The sequence below is a fragment of the Syngnathus leptorhynchus genome, unplaced genomic scaffold (assembly GCF_054491065.1).
Source record: "Syngnathus leptorhynchus isolate UIUO unplaced genomic scaffold, UIUO_Slep HiC_scaffold_655, whole genome shotgun sequence".
In the NCBI taxonomy this organism is placed as follows: Eukaryota; Metazoa; Chordata; class Actinopteri; order Syngnathiformes; family Syngnathidae; genus Syngnathus; species Syngnathus leptorhynchus.
In genome coordinates, this window is record NW_028232530.1 from 5,001 (window position 1) to 20,000 (window position 15,000).

Here is a 15,000-nt window from a genome sequence, read left to right on the forward strand (position 1 = left end):
GGAGCCGGCCGGGCCTCAAGCTCCCTCCTTGGATGGACAACATTCGTAGTTGACACTTTGTGTCATTTTATCCGAGCGGGCGGGCGCCGCGAGGCGGACGTCCGGGGCGACTCTCGGCCTGTGTTTAAGGAGCCGGCCGGGCATCACGCTCCTTCCTTGGATGGACAACATTCGCAGTTGACACTTTGTGTCATTTTATCCGAGCAGACGGGCGCCTCGAGAGGCGGACCGTCCGGGGCGACTCTCGGCCTGTGTTTTCGGAGCCGGCCGGGCATCACGCTCCCTCCTTGGATGGACAACATTCGTAGTTGACACTTTGTGTCATTTTATCCGAGCGGGCGGGCGCCTCGAGAGGCGGACCGTCCGGGGCGACTCTCGGCCTGTGTTTTCGGAGCCGGCCGGGCCTCAAGCTCCCTCCTTGGATGGACAACATTCGTAGTTGACACTTTGTGTCATTTTATCCGAGCGGGCGGGCGCCGCGAGGCGGACCGTCCGGGGCGACTCTCGGCCTGTGTTTAAGGAGCCGGCCGGGCATCACGCTCCTTCCTTGGATGGACAACATTCGCAGTTGACACTTTGTGTCATTTTATCCGAGCAGACGGGCGCCTCGAGAGGCGGACCGTCCGGGGCGACTCTCGGCCTGTGTTTTCGGAGCCGGGGGGGCTCGGGGCATCACGCTCCCTCCTTGGATGGACAACATTCGTAGTTGACACTTTGTGTCATTTTATCCGAGCGGGCGGGCGCCTCGAGAGGCGGACCGTCCGGGGCGACTCTCGGCCTGTGTTTTCGGAGCCGGCCGGGCCTCAAGCTCCCTCCTTGGATGGACAACATTCGTAGTTGACACTTTGTGTCATTTTATCCGAGCGGGCGGGCGCCGCGAGGCGGGACCGTCCGGGGCGACTCTCGGCCTGTGTTTTAAGGAGCCGGCCGGGCATCACGCTCCTTCCTTGGATGGACAACATTCGCAGTTGACACTTGTGTCATTTTATCCGAGCAGACGGGCGCCGCGAGGCGGACCGTCCGGGGCGACTCTCGGCCTGTGTTTTCGGAGCCGGCCGGGCATCACGCTCCCTCCTTGGATGGACAACATTCGTAGTTGACACTTTGTGTCATTTTATCCGAGCAGACGGGCGCCGCGAGGCTGACCGTCCGGGGGCGACTCTCGGCCTGTGTTTAAGGAGCCGGCCGGGCATCACGCTCCTTCCTTGGATGGACAACATTCGCAGTTGACACTTTGTGTCATTTTGTTCGGCCTGTGTTTAAGGAGGCGGCCGTCCTCCACTCGGTCCGTGTTTAAGGAGCGACACTCGCGCTCCGGTTCGGCCTGTATTTAGGGAGGCGGCCGTCCTCCGCTTGGTCTGTGTTAAGGGCGACACTCGGTCCATGTTTGAGGAGCCTGGCCCTGACGCTCCTCTCCGGCCTGTGTTTAAGGAGGCGGCCGTCCTCCCCTTGGTCTGTGTTAAGGGCGACACTCGGTCCATGTTTTGAGGAGCCTGGCCCTGACGCTCCTCTCCGGCCTGTGTTTAAGGAGGCGGCCGTCCTCCCCTTGGTCTGTGTTAAGGGGCGACACTCGGTCCATGTTTGAGGAGCCTGGCCCTGACGCTCCTCTCCGGCCTGTGTTTAAGGAGGCGGCCGTCCTCCCCTTGGTCTGTGTTAAGGGCGACACTCGGTCCATGTTTGAGGAGCCTGGCCCTGACGCTCCTCTCCGGCCTGTGTTTAAGGAGGCGGCCGTCCTCCCCTTGGTCTGTGTTAAGGGCGACACTCGGTCCATGTTTGAGGAGCCTGGCCCTGACGCTCCTCTCCGGCCTGTGTTTAAGGAGGCGGCCGTCCTCCCTTGGTCTGTGTTAAGGGCGACACTCGGTCCATGTTTGAGGAGCCTGGCCCTGACGCTCCTCTCCGGCCTGTGTTTAAGGAGGCGGCCGTCCTCCCCTTGGTCTGTGTTAAGGGCGACACTCGTCCGTGTTTAAGGAGCCTGGCCCTCGCGCTCCGGTTCGGCCTGTATTTAGGGAGGCGGCCGTCCTCCGCTTGGTCTGTGTTAAGGGCGACACTCGGTCCATGTTTGAGGAGCCTGGCCCTGACGCTCCTCTCCGGCCTGTGTTTAAGGAGGCGGCCGTCCTCCCCTTGGTCTGTGTTAAGGGCGACACTCGGTCCGTGTTTAAGGAGCCTGGCCCTCGCGCTCCGGTTCGGCCTGTATTTAGGGAGGCGGCCGTCCTCCGCTTGGTCTGTGTTAAGGGCGACACTCGGTCCGTGTTTAAGGAGCCGGCCCTGACGCTCCTCTTCGGCCTGTGGTTTAAGGAGGCGGCCGTCCTCCACTTCCTTCCATGCACCACCACATTCGCAGTTGACACTTTGCCATTTTTTCAGAGAGGTGACACTTAGTCGTTTTTTCGAAGTTGACACTTAGCCGTTTTTTCGAAAGTTGACACTTTGCCGTTTTTTCAGAGAGGTGACACTTTGTCGTTTTTTCGAAAGTTGACACTTAGCCGTTTTTTCGAAAGTTGACACTTAGCCGTTTTTTCGAAAGTTGACACTTAGCCGTTTTTTCGAAAGTTGACACTTAGTCACTTTTTCGCCACAGTGACACCTCCAGCGCGTGCCACGGCGCTTTTCAGGTCTTCTATCCGACCTTGTGCTGTCGAGGACGGCGTGTCCGACGCCGTGGGGAGACCAGCACCATCTCCTCCATACTCGTAAACGGGGTGCTTTGGAAAACGGGGGGAAAAGTCGATGAGTACACTGACTACTGGGACCATTTCATTGTACTCTGGCGCACCTGAAGACCAAAAAAGGTACTGCACCTTAGCCCGGGTACCTCACCCCCTGGTACCTCGAGGAGAACTTAGAAAAATTTCGACAAATTTTTGGTGAGCTCCAGGGAGAGAGGCTGATTTTTCGCTTTTTGAGGCCGACCGCCGAACCGGCGCGGGGCGGACTCACAAGCCCCGCAGAGCCGTGGGCACTTAGTCGTTTTTTCAGAGAGGCGACACTTAGTCGTTTTTTCAGAGGCGACACTTAGTCGTTTTTTCGAAAGTTGACACTTAGCCGTTTTTTCGAAAGTCGACACTTAGCCGTTTTTTTGGAAAGTTGACACTTAGTCGTTTTTTCGAAAGTTGACACTTAGTCGTTTTTTCGCCACAATTGGCTCTGAGCTCCAGGGGAGAGCCTGGTTTTGCCTTATTTCAGGCCGGCTGGGGAACCGGCGCGGGTCGGATGCACGAGCCCGGCAGTGCCGTGGGCACTTAGAAAATTTTCGCCGATTAAGCTGGGACCTCCAGGCGGAGACCGGCATTCCTCGTCCTCGGGGTTCGACCCAGGAACCGGCGCTGGGCAGACGCCGTAGCCACGCAGAGCCGTGGGCACTTAGAAAATATTCGCCAAGTTGGCTCTGAGCTCCAGGCGGAGAGGCTGGTTTTGCCTTATTTCAGGCCGGCTGGGAACCGGCGCGGGTCGGATGCACGACCCGCAGAGCCGTGGGCACTTTGCCATTTTCTCAGAGTCGACACTTAGTCGTTTTTCAGAGAGGCGACACTCTGTCGTTTTTTCGAAAGTTGACACTTTGCCGTTTTTCAGAGAGGCGACACTTAGCCGTTTTTCGAAGTTGACACTTAGCCGTTTTTCGAAAGTCGACACTTAGCCGTTTTTCAGAGATGTGACACTTTGCCGTTTTTTCGAAAGTCGACACTTAGCCGTTTTTCAGAGATGTGACACTTAGAAACTTTTTGCCAAGTTGGCTGTGAGCTCCAGGAGGAGACCGTTATTTTTCGTCATTCGAGGCCGACTGCGGAACCGGCGCTGGCGGACGCCAAAGCTCGGCAGGGCCGTGGGCACTTAGAAACTTTTTGCCAAGTTGGCTGTGAGCTCCAGGAGGAGACCGTTATTTTTCGTCATTCGAGGCCGACTGCGGAACCGGCCGCTGGGGCGGACGCCAAAGCTCGGCAGGGCCGTGGGCACTTAGAAACTTTTTGCCAAGTTGGCTGTGAGCTCCAGGAGGAGACCGTTATTTTTCGTCATTCGAGGCCGACTGCGAACCGGCGCTGGGCGGACGCCAAGCTCGGCAGGGCCGTGGGCACTTAGAAACTTTTTGCCAAGTTGGCTGTGAGCTCCAGGAGGAGACCGTTATTTTTCGTCATTCGAGGCCGACTGCGGAACCGGCGCTGGGCGGACGCCAAAGCTCGGCAGGGCCGTGGGCACTTAGAAACTTTTTGCCAAGTTGGCTGTGAGCTCAGGAGGAGACCGTTATTTTTCGTCATTCGAGGCCGACTGCGGAACCGGCGCTGGGCGGACGCCAAAGCTCGGCAGGGCCGTGGGCACTTAGAAACTTTTTGCCAAGTTGGCTGTGAGCTCCAGGAGGAGACCGTTATTTTTCGTCATTCGAGGCGACTGCGGAACCGGCGCTGGGCGGACGCCAAAGCTCGGCAGGGCCGTGGGCACTTAGAAACTTTTTGCCAAGTTGGCTGTGAGCCTCCAGGAGGAGACCGTTATTTTTCGTCATTCGAGGCCGACTGCGGAACCGGCGCTGGGCGGACGCCAAAGCTCGGCAGGGCCGTGGGCACTTAGAAACTTTTTGCCAAGTTGGCTGTGAGCTCCAGGAGGAGACCGTTATTTTTCGTCATTCGAGGCCGACTGCGGAACCGGCGCTGGCGGACGCCAAAGCTCGGCAGGGCCGTGGGCACTTAGAAACTTTTTGCCAAGTTGGCTGTGAGCTCCAGAGGAGACCGTTATTTTTCGTCATTCGAGGCCGACTGCGGAACCGGCGCTGGGCGGACGCCAAAGCTCGGCAGGGCCGTGGGCACTTAGAAACTTTTTGCCAAGTTGGCTGTGAGCTCCAGGAGGAGACCGTTATTTTTCGTCATTCGAGGCCGACTGCGGAACCGGCGCTGGCGGACGCCAAAGCTCGGCAGGGCCGTGGGCACTTAGAAACTTTTTGCCAAGTTGGCTGTGAGCTCCAGGAGGAGACCGTTATTTTTCGTCATTCGAGGCCGACTGCGGAACCGGCGCTGGGCGGACGCCAAAGCTCGGCAGGGCCGTGGGCACTTAGAAACTTTTTGCCAAGTTGGCTGTGAGCTCCAGGAGGAGACCGTTATTTTTCGTCATTCTAGGCCGGCTGCAGAACCGGCGCGGGTCGGATGCACGAGCCCGCAGAGCCGTGGGCACTTTGCCACTTTTTCGCCACAATTGGCTGTGAGCTCCAGGAGGAGACCGTTATTTTTCGTCATTCTAGGCCGGTTGCAGAACCGGCGCGGCTCGGATGCACGAGCCCGCAGAGCCGTGGGCACTTAGAAAATTTTCAGAGAGGCGACACTTGCCATTTTTTCAGAGAGGTGACACTTAGTCGTTTTTTCGAAAGTTGACACTTAGCCGTTTTTTCGAAAGTTGACACTTAGTCGTTTTTTCGAAAGTTGAACTTAGTCGTTTTTTCGCCAAAGTGCCCACCTCCAGCGCGTGCCACGGCGCTTTCCAGGTCTTCTATCCGACCTTGTGCTGTCGAGGACGGCGTGTCCGACGCCGTGGGGAGACCAGCACCATCTCCTCCATACTCGTAAACGAGGTGCTTTGGAAAACGGGGGAAAGTCGATGAGTACACTGACTACTGGGACCATTTCATTGTACTCTGGCGCACCTGAAGACCCCGGGTACCTCACCCCCTGGTACCTCGAGGAGAACTTAGAAAAATTTCGACAAATTTTTGGTGAGCTCCAGGGAGAGAGGCTGATTTTTTGCTTTTTGAGGCCGACCGCCGAACCGGCGCGGGGCGGACTCACAAGCCCCGCAGAGCCGTGGGCACTTAGTCGTTTTTTCGAAAGTTGACACTTAGCCGTTTTTTCGAAAGTTGACACTTAGCCGTTTTTTTCGAAAGTCGACACTTAGCCGTTTTTTCGAAAGTTGACACTTAGTCGTTTTTTCGCCGATTTTGCTGGGACCTCCAGGCGAGGACCGGCGTTTTTCGTCTTCCGGGTCCGACCCGGGAACCAGCGCCGAGCGGACACATTCGCTCGCTAGTGCCGTTGGCACTTAGAAAATTTTTCGTTTGTCATGAGCTCCGGGCGGGAGACCGGCGTTTTTCGTCTTCCGGGTTCGACCCGGGAACCAGCGCCGAGCGGACACATTCGCTCGCTAGTGCCGTTGGCACTTAGAAAATTTTTCGTTTGTCATGAGCTCCGGGCGGAGAGCGGCGTTTTTCGTCTTCCGGGTTCGACCCGGGAACCAGCGCCGAGCGGACACATTCGCTCGCTAGTGCCGTTGGCACTTAGAAAATTTTTCGTTTGTCATGAGCTCCGGGCGGAGACCGGCGTTTTTTCGTCTTCCGGGTTCGACCCGGGAACCAGCGCCGAGCGGACACATTCGCTCGCTAGTGCCGTTGGCACTTAGAAAATTTTTTCGTTTGTCATGAGCTCCGGGCGGAGACCGGCGTTTTTCGTCTTCCGGGTTCGACCCGGGAACCAGCGCCGAGCGGACACATTCGCTCGCTAGTGCCGTTGGCACTTAGAAAATTTTTCGTTTGTCATGAGCTCCGGGCGGAGAGCGGCGTTTTTCGTCTTCCGGGTTCGACCCGGGAACCAGCGCCGAGCGGACACATTCGCTCGCTAGTGCCGTTGGCACTTAGAAAATTTTTCATTTGTCATGAGCTCCGGGCGGAGAGCGGCGTTTTTCGTCTTCCGGGTTCGACCCGGGAACCAGCGCCGAGCGGACACATTCGCTCGCTAGTGCCGTTGGCACTTAGAAAATTTTTCGTTTGTCATGAGCTCCGGGCGGAGAGCGGCGTTTTTCGTCTTCCGGGTTCGACCCGGGAACCAGCGCCGAGCGGACACATTCGCTCGCTAGTGCCGTTGGCACTTAGAAAATTTTTCGTTTGTCATGAGCTCCGGGCGGAGACCGGCGTTTTTCGTCTTCCGGGTTCGACCCGGGAACCAGCGCCGAGCGGACACATTCGCTCGCTAGTGCCGTTGGCACTTAGAAGATTTTTCGTTTGTCATGAGCTCCGGGCGGAGACCGGCGTTTTTCGTCTTCCGGGTTCGACCCGGGAACCAGCGCCGAGCGGACACATTCGCTCGCTAGTGCCGTTGGCACTTAGAAAATTTTTCGTTTGTCATGAGCTCCGGGCGGGAGACCGGCATTTTTCGTCATTCGAGGCCGACGGGGGGAACCAGCCGGAGCGGACACGTTTGCTCGGAAGAGCCGTTGGCACTTAGAAAAAATTCCGTGTCTCGTGAGCTCCAGGGGGGGACAGGCTGGTTTTATTCATCCGTAGCCGACATGGGAACCAGCGCGGAGCGGATTGGTGTTGCGCTGGCATATACCTCATCTCTCTCAGGAGTCCCCCCCTTATACGTGCCGATGGTGTTTTGGAAAACGGGGGGTAACTGGATGAGTACACTGACTAGGGGGACCAGTACACTAGCGAGGGGGACCAGTACACTGACTAACACCACTATGAGCGCCTGGTACCTAAAATGGAGTATAGAGGCCGAATTTCGGCAAGATCACGGCCGGGTTAGGCTTCCAGGACCTCGGCTAAGCAATTTTAACGGGTCGCCCGTTCTTTTTTGATCCAGCCCGGTTCTTTTTTTATCTCAGCCCCGGTTCTTTTTACACTTCCAGCTGGAGCTCGGAGCGGCTTTTTGCACAAGAACACGCCGTGTTAGGCTTCCAGGACCTCGGCTAAGCAATTTTAACGGGTCGCCCGGTTCTTTTTTTATCCAGCCCGGTTCTTTTTTTATCCAGCCCGGTTCTTTTTACACTTCCAGCTGGAGCTCGGGAGCGGCTTTTTGCACAAGAACACGCCGTGTTAGGCTTCCAGGACCTCGGCTAAGCAATTTTAACGGGTCGCCCGGTTCTTTTTTTTATCCAGCCCGGTTCTTTTTTATCCAGCCCGGTTCTTTTTACACTTCCAGCTGGAGCTCGGAGCGGCTTTTTGCACAAGATCACGCCGTGTTAGGCTTCCAGGACCTCGGCTAAGCAATTTTAACGGGTCGCCCGGTTCTTTTTTGATCCAGCCCGGTTCTTTTTTTTATCCAGCCTGGTTCTTTTACACTTCCAGCTGGAGCTCGGGAGCGGCTTTTTGCACAAGAACACGCCGACCTCGGCTAAGCAATTTTAACGGGTCGCCCGGTTCTTTTTTGATCCAGCCCGGTTCTTTTTTTTATCCAGCCTGGTTCTTTTTACACTTCCAGCTGGAGCTCGGGAGCGGCTTTTTGCACAAGATCACGCCGTGTTAGGCTTCCAGGACCTCGGCTAAGCAATTTTAACGGGTCGCCCGGTTCTTTTTTGAACCAGCCCGGTTCTTTTTTTGATCCAGCCCGGTTCTTTTTAAACTTCCAGCTGGAGCTCGGGAGCGGCTTTTTGCACAAGATCACGCCGGGTTAGGCTTCCAGGACCTCGGCTAAGCAATTTTAACGGGTCGCCCGGTTCTTTTTTGATCCAGCCCGGTTCTTTTTTTTATCCAGCCTGGTTCTTTTTACACTTCCAGCTGGAGCTCGGGAGCGGCTTTTTGCACAAGATCACGCCGTGTTAGGCTTCCAGGACCTCGGCTAAGCAATTTTAACGGGTCGCCCGGTTCTTTTTTGATCCAGCCCGGTTCTTTTTTTATCCAGCCCGGTTCTTTTTACACTTCCAGCTGGAGCTCGGGAGCGGCTTTTTGCACAAGATCACGCCGTGTTAGGCTTCCAGGACCTCGGCTAAGCAATTTTAACGGGTCGCCCGGTTCTTTTTTGATCCAGCCCGGTTCTTTTTTTTATCCAGCCCGGTTCTTTTTACACTTCCAGCTGGAGCTCGGGAGCGGCTTTTTGCACAAGATCACGCCGTGTTAGGCTTCCAGGACCTCGGCGAAGCAATTTTAACGGGTCGCCCGGTCTTTTTTGATCCAGCCCGGTTCTTTTTTTTATCCAGCCCGGTTCTTTTTACACTTCCAGCTGGAGCTCGGGAGCGGCTTTTTGCACAAGATCACGCCGGGTTAGGCTTCCAGGACCTCGGCTAAGCAATTTTAACGGGTCGCCCGGTTCTTTTTTGATCCAGCCCGGTTCTTTTTTTATCCAGCCCGGTTCTTTTTACACTTCCAGCTGGAGCTCGGGAGCGGCTTTTTGCACAAGATCACGCCGGGTTAGGCTTCCAGGACCTCGGCTAAGCAATTTTAACGGGTCCCCCGGTTCTTTTTTGATCCAGCCCGGTTCTTTTTTTATCCAGCCCGGTTCTTTTTACACTTCCAGCTGGAGCTCGGGAGCGGCTTTTTGCACAAGATCACGCCGTGTTAGGCTTCCAGGACCTCGGCTAAGCAATTTTAACGGGTCGCCCGGTTCTTTTTTGAACCAGCCCGGTTCTTTTTTTGATCCAGCCCGGTTCTTTTTAAACTTCCAGCTGGAGCTCGGGAGCGGCTTTTTGCACAAGATCACGCCGGGTTAGGCTTCCAGGACCTCGGCTAAGCAATTTTAACGGGTCGCCCGGTTCTTTTTTGATCCAGCCCGGTTCTTTTTTTTATCCAGCCTGGTTCTTTTTACACTTCCAGCTGGAGCTCGGGACCGGCTTTTTGCACAAGATCACGCCGTGTTAGGCTTCCAGGACCTCGGCTAAGCAATTTTAACGGGTCGCCCGGTTCTTTTTTGATCCAGCCCGGTTCTTTTTTTATCCAGCCCGGTTCTTTTTACACTTCCAGCTGGAGCTCGGGAGCGGCTTTTTGCACAAGATCACGCCGTGTTAGGCTTCCAGGACCTCGGCTAAGCAATTTTAACGGGTCGCCCGGTTCTTTTTTGATCCAGCCCGGTTCTTTTTTTTATCCAGCCCGGTTCTTTTTACACTTCCAGCTGGAGCTCGGGAGCGGCTTTTTGCACAAGATCACGCCGGGTTAGGCTTCCAGGACCTCGGCAAAGCAATTTTAACGGGTCCCCCGGTTCTTTTTTGATCCAGCCCGGTTCTTTTTTTATCCAGCCCGGTTCTTTTTACACTTCCAGCTGGAGCTCGGGAGCGGCTTTTTGCACAAGATCACGCCGGGTTAGGCTTCCAGGACCTCGGCTAAGCAATTTTAACGGGTCCCCCGGTTCTTTTTTGATCCAGCCCGGTTCTTTTTTTATCCAGCCCGGTTCTTTTTACACTTCCAGCTGGAGCTCGGGAGCGGCTTTTTGCACAAGATCACGCCGTGTTAGGCTTCCAGGACCTCGGCTAAGCAATTTTAACGGGTCGCCCGGTTCTTTTTTGATCCAGCCCGGTTCTTTTTCCACTTCCAGCTGGAGCTCAGCAGCGGCTTTTTGCACAAGATCACGCCGGGTTAGGCTTCCAGGACCTCGGCTAAGCACTTCTAACGGGTCGCCCGGTTCTTTTTTTGAACCAGCCCGGTTCTTTTTACACTTCCAGCTGGAGCTCAGCAGCGGCTTTTTGCACAAGATCACGCCGGGTTAGGGTTCCAGGACCTCGGCTAAGCAATTTTAACGGGCCGCCGGTTCTTTTTTTGATCCAGCCCGGTTCTTTTTACACTTCCAGCTGGAGCTCAGCAGCGGCTTTTTGCACAAGATCACGCCGGGTTAGGCTTCCAGGACCTCGGCTAAGCACTTCTAACGGGCCCTGGTCCACCCCTGCCAGCGCATTTCAAAACTTGGCATTAATTTCGACCTAAGAGACGAAGTCTGATTTTTTTCTACCACTTGGGCGGCCTTTTTGCACCCAGAACACCCGCACCGGCACCATAAATTCGAAGGGTGCCGAGTGCGTCGGCGCAGATTCTGCGACGGAGTGACACTTCCCTCTTGTGGACATTCGGCGGTAGGTGAAATGCGCACTCGGTCTTCTCTTTTCTTTTCCTTCCAGTGAAACTTTGGCAACATTCTGCGAGCTGCTGGCTTCCAGAACCTCGGCCAAGCAGGTGGAGGATTTTTTTCCACTTCCAGCTGGAGGTGAGGAGGGACTTTTTGGGCAAGATCACGCCGACTTAGCAAGCAAGGTGGAAGTGCCAGCATGCTCCGTGGCTGGAAGTGTGGATGTGGAGCTCCAGCACCCTCCCTGCCTATGGAAGTGTGGAGCTCCAGCACCCTCCCTGCCTATGGAAGTGTGGAGCTCCAGCACCCTCCCTGCCTATGGAAGTGTGGAGCTCCAGCACCCTCCCTGCCTATGGAAGTGTGGAGCTCCAGCACCCTCCCTGCCTATGGAAGTGTGGAGCTCCAGCACCCTCCCTGCCTATGGAAGTGTGGAGCTCCAGCACCCTCCCTGCCTATGGAAGTGTGGAGCTCCAGCACCCTCCCTGCCTATGGAAGTGTGGAGCTCCAGCACCCTCCCTGCCTATGGAAGTGTGGAGCTCCAGCACCCTCCCTGCCTATGGAAGTGTGGAGCTCCAGCACCCTCCCTGCCTATGGAAGTGTGGAGCTCCAGCACCCTCCCTGCCTATGGAAGTGTGGAGCTCCAGCACCCTCCCTGCCTATGGAAGAGCCACCTCCGCGGGCATGCTGCTCAACCACGCGGCCCAGAGTTCCAGCAGCTCGGCTACACTCTCTCACAAGCCCCGCCTGGAGCTCCCCAGCCCGCCCCTGGTACCTCAACTACCGAGGCCAGCCGCTCGACCAGGCCGGCCCAGAGTTCCAGCCGCTCGGCTTCACTCTCTCACAAGCCCCGCCTGGAGCTCCCCAGCCCGCCCCTGGTACCTCAACTACCGAGGCCAGCCGCTCGACCACGCCGGCGCAGAGTTCCAGCCGCTCGGATAAGCTCTGCCACTCTCCCGCTAAGCAGCCACCGGTAACGGGGAAATGTCGCCGCCTTGTGGACACGCCCTTGTAAATGAATGGGCTTTCGCACTTAGTGCAATTTTCGCCAGCTCCGTGGCTGCAAGTATGGAGCTATGGAGCCACCAGCCAGGCTGGAGCTCTGGAGCTATGGAAGTTTGGAGCTCTGGAGCTATGGAGCTATGGAGCTATGGAGCTATGGAGCTATGGAGCTATGGAGCTCTGGGGCTATGGAGCTATGGAGCTATGGAGCTATGGAAGTATGGAGCTATGGAGCTATGGATGTATGGAGCTATGGAAGTATGGAGCTATGGAGCTATGGAAGTCTGGAGCTATGGAAGTATGGAGCTATGGAGCTATGGAAGTATGGAGCTATGGAGCTATGGAGCTATGGAGCTATGGAGCCACCAGCCAGCACCCTCCGTGGCTCAACCACACCGGCCCAGAGTTCCAGCCGCTCGGCTTCACTCTCTCACAAGCCCCGCCTGGAGCTCCCCAGCCCACCCCTGGTACCTCAACTACCGAGGCCAGCCGCTCGACCAGGCCGGCCGAGAGTTCCAGCCGCTCGGCTTCACTCTCTCACAAGACCCGCCTGGAGCTCCCCGGCCCACCCCTGGTACCTCAACTACCGAGGCCAGCCGCTCGACCACGCCGGCCGAGAGTTCCAGCCGCTCGGCTTCACTCTCTCACAAGACCCGCCTGGAGCTCCCCGGCCCACCCCTGGTACCTCAACTACCGAGGCCAGCCGTTCGACCACGCCGGCGCAGAGTTCCAGCCGCTCGGATAAGCTCTGTCACTCTCCTGCCGCGCAGCCACCGGTAACGGGGAAATGTCGCCGCCTTGTGGACACGCCCTTGTAAATGAATGGGCTTTCGCACTTAGTGCAATTTTCGCCAACTCTCTGACTGGAGCTATGGAAGTATGGAGCTATGGAGCCACCAGCCACCCAGGCTGGAGCTATGGAGCTCTGGAGGTATGGAGCTCTGGTGCTATGGAAGTATGGAGCTATGGAGCTATGGAAGTATGGAGCTATGGAGCTATGGAGCTCTGGAAGTATGGAGCTATGGTGCTATGGAGCTATGGAGCTATGGAGCTATGGAGCTCTGGAAGTATGGAGCTCTGGTGCTATGGAGCTATGGAGCTCTGGTGCTATGGAGCTATGGAGCTCTGGTGCTATGGAGCTCTGGTGCTATGGAGCTCTGGTGCTATGGAGCTATGGTGCTATGGAGCTATGGAGCTCTGGAGGTATGGAGCTCTGGAGGTATGGAGCTCTGGAGGTATGGAGCTCTGGTGCTATGGAGCTATGGAGCTCTGGTGCTATGGAGCTATGGAGCTCTGGTGCTATGGAGCTATGGAGCTCTGGTGCTATGGAGCTATGGAGCTATGGAGCCACCAGCCAGCACCCTCCGTGGCTGGATCAATGGAAGTGTTTTAGGTACCAGGCAGCCAAAGGGCCGGGGCCTCACGCTCGACCACGCCGGCGCAGAGTTCCAGCCGCTCGGATAAGCTCTGTCACTCACCCGCCGCGCAGCCACCGGTAACGGGGAAATGTCGCCGCCTGGCGGACACGCCGTTGTAAATGAATGGGCTTTCGCACTTAGTGCAATTTTCGCCAACTCTCTGACTGGAGCTATGGAAGTATGGAGCTATGGAGCCACCAGCCACCCAGGCTGGAGCTATGGAGCTCTGGAGCTATGGAGCTATGGAGCTCTGGTGCTATGGAGCTATGGAGCTCTGGTGCTATGGAGCTATGGAGCTGGTGCTATGGAGCTATGGAGCTCTGGTGCTATGGAGCTATGGAGCTCTGGTGCTATGGAGCTATGGAGCTCTGGTGCTATGGAGCTATGGAGCTCTGGAGGTATGGAGGTATGGAGCTCTGGTGCTATGGAGCTATGGAGCTCTGGTGCTATGGAGCTCTGGTGCTATGGAGCTATGGAGCTCTGGTGCTATGGAGCTATGGAGCTCTGGTGCTATGGAGCTATGGAGCTCTGGTGCTATGGAGCTCTGGTGCTATGGAGCTATGGAGCTCTGGTGCTATGGAGCTATGGAGCTCTGGTGCTATGGAGCTCTGGTGCTATGGAGCTATGGAGCTCTGGTGCTATGGAGCTCTGGAGCTCTGGAGGTATGGAGCTATGGAGGTATGGAGCCACCAGCCAGCACCCTCCGTGGCTGGATCAATGGAAGTGTTTTAGGTACCAGGCAGCCAAAGGGCCGAGGCCTCACGCTCGACCACGCCGGCGCAGAGTTCCAGCCGCTCGGATAAGCTCTGTCACTCACCCGCCGCGCAGCCACCGGTAACGGGGAAATGTCGCCGCCTGGCGGACACGCCGTTGTAAATGAATGGGCTTTCGCACTTAGTGCAATTTTAGCCAACTCCGTGGCTGCAAGTATGGAAGTATGGAGCTATGGAGCCACCAGCCAGCACCCTCCGCGGCTGGAGCTATGGAAGTATGGAGCTATGGAGCTCTGGGGCTATGGAAGTATGGAGCTCTGGGGCTATGGAGCTCCGGGGCTATGGAGCTCCGGGGCTATGGAGCTCCGGGGCTATGGAGCTCCGGGGCTATGGAGCTCCGGGGCTATGGAGCTCCGGGGCTATGGAGCTATGGAGCTCCGGGGCTATGGAGCTCCGGGGCTATGGAGCTATGGAGCTCCGGGGCTATGGAGCTCCGGGGCTATGGAGCTCCGGGGCTATGGAGCTATGGAGCTCCGGGGCTATGGAGCTCCGGGGCTATGGAGCTCCGGGGCTATGGAGCTATGGAGCTCCGGGGCTATGGAGCTCCGGGGCTATGGAGCTCCGGGGCTATGGAGCTCTGGAGCTATGGAAGTATGGATGATCCAGCACCCTCCGTGGCTGACCGCTGGTGCTCGGGGCCGGTGAACTCGGCACCCGCCTCCGGCGGGTGCCTCGGTGACCGCCGTCGCTTGGGGCCAGTGAACTCGGCACCCGCCTTCGGCGGGTGCCTCGGTGACCGGTTGTCGCTTGGGGCCAGTGAACTCGGCACCCGCCTTCGGCGGGTGCCTCGGTGACCGGTTGTCGCTTGGGGCCGGTGAACTCGGCACCCGCCTTCGGCGGGTGCCTCGGTGACCGGTTGTCGCTTGGGGCCGGTGAACTCGGCACCCGCCGAAGGCGGGTGCCTCGGTGGCGGTCGGGGTTGGTGCTTGGGGACCGGCTTCGCTTCTGGAAGTCTGGGGGAGGCGGTCTGGTGGTGGTGGCCGACGTTGATGGTGGTGGGGCGGGAAGAAGAAGGTTATAGTCCCCAGCCCGCCGCATAGGAAAATTTTAGGTACCAGGAGTGGATTTTTT